Here is a 1271-nt window from a genome sequence, read left to right as displayed (position 1 = left end):
GAATTGGCCTGTTTTAAATGGATTGTTCTGATACTGTTAGGAGTTTAAGGTGGCAGGCTGAAGCTCAGGCAGTAGATTAGCTCAGAGATTCACAGTAATCCAGGTGAGGAGTAGAAGTCGGGTTACTGATACATCTTGGAGGTAGACCAACAGGATTTAATGATAGGTTTGATGTGAGTGGTTGTTCATGCTGTGTAACACACTGTCCAAACTTTTAGTGACATAAAAGTAATTTGATTTTGTGAGTCAGGAATTCATGCATGTTCACTTGGCGTGGCTCAATTGGTATATTGGATGAAGGATAGCTTGCTTTGAAGTGTGGTAACAGTGCTCTTCACATGGCCAAGGGTGGACTGGCTGCCATAAGCAAGGTAAATCCAAGCTTGTGCTAATTACTCTGTAGTGAGCAATTTCACACATGCGTTTGTGATGAAACTTCACTACCGATTTGTAAGTAAGCACAAGGAAAACCAAGCTTATCTTGCTTATTGGGAAGTTGGACAGTCTCCACATGGCCTCTCTCTAAAGGACTAGGTTAGGCTTCTTCACTGCATAGTGATTTCAGGGAACTCAACGCTTAATGGCAACCTGGAGCCGAGCCCCAGTTTTCTAAACACTGTCAAGATTCTGCTTGTAGTACACCTTCTAATCCCCTATTGGTCAAATCTAGCCACATGACTGCACCCAGAGTCAATGTGCGAGGAGACTTAATGGAGGGCACTCTCATAGTAAGGGGAAACAGGAGACAATGATATTTCTAAGCTGTTTGTGCTCAGCTGTCAACAGAAAGGTTCATGGTTCAAGTCCAGTAGCCATTCTGGAAGAAAGATAAGGCAGTATACTTATGTAAAGATGACAGCTTTGGAGACCCTATGGGGCCATTCTACTCTGGCCTTTGTCAGAATCAACTGGAAGGCCCACTGCAAGCAAACAACTACATTAGAAGGGTGGTATAGCATCAGCTGAAAAAGTTACAGGTGAAATTTTTTGGTATAAAGAGCAAGTATTAAATTTTGTATATGTTTACTTTGAAACATCTATACATCCAAATGTAAATATGCTGGAAGTAGAAGGAAAATATCTAGGCTATAAATTCAAAGCTGGGGTCACCAGCAAATAGCCATGAGATCAAGCGTAAAAGGAACAAAGAACCAAGAGCCCAATTCTGCACCACCCCCAAAATTTAAGAGGTAGGAGAGAAATGGAAGAACCAGTGGAATAATAAAAAAAGCTAAGGGGAGAAATATAGCTAGGAAGGAGTATCCATTTTT

Source organism: Echinops telfairi, unplaced genomic scaffold (genome assembly GCF_000313985.2).
Source record: "Echinops telfairi isolate 266 unplaced genomic scaffold, ASM31398v2 ScPeMD7_18;HRSCAF=68, whole genome shotgun sequence".
Classification (NCBI taxonomy): domain Eukaryota; kingdom Metazoa; phylum Chordata; class Mammalia; order Afrosoricida; family Tenrecidae; genus Echinops; species Echinops telfairi.
Note: the sequence above shows the minus strand (reverse complement) of the source record.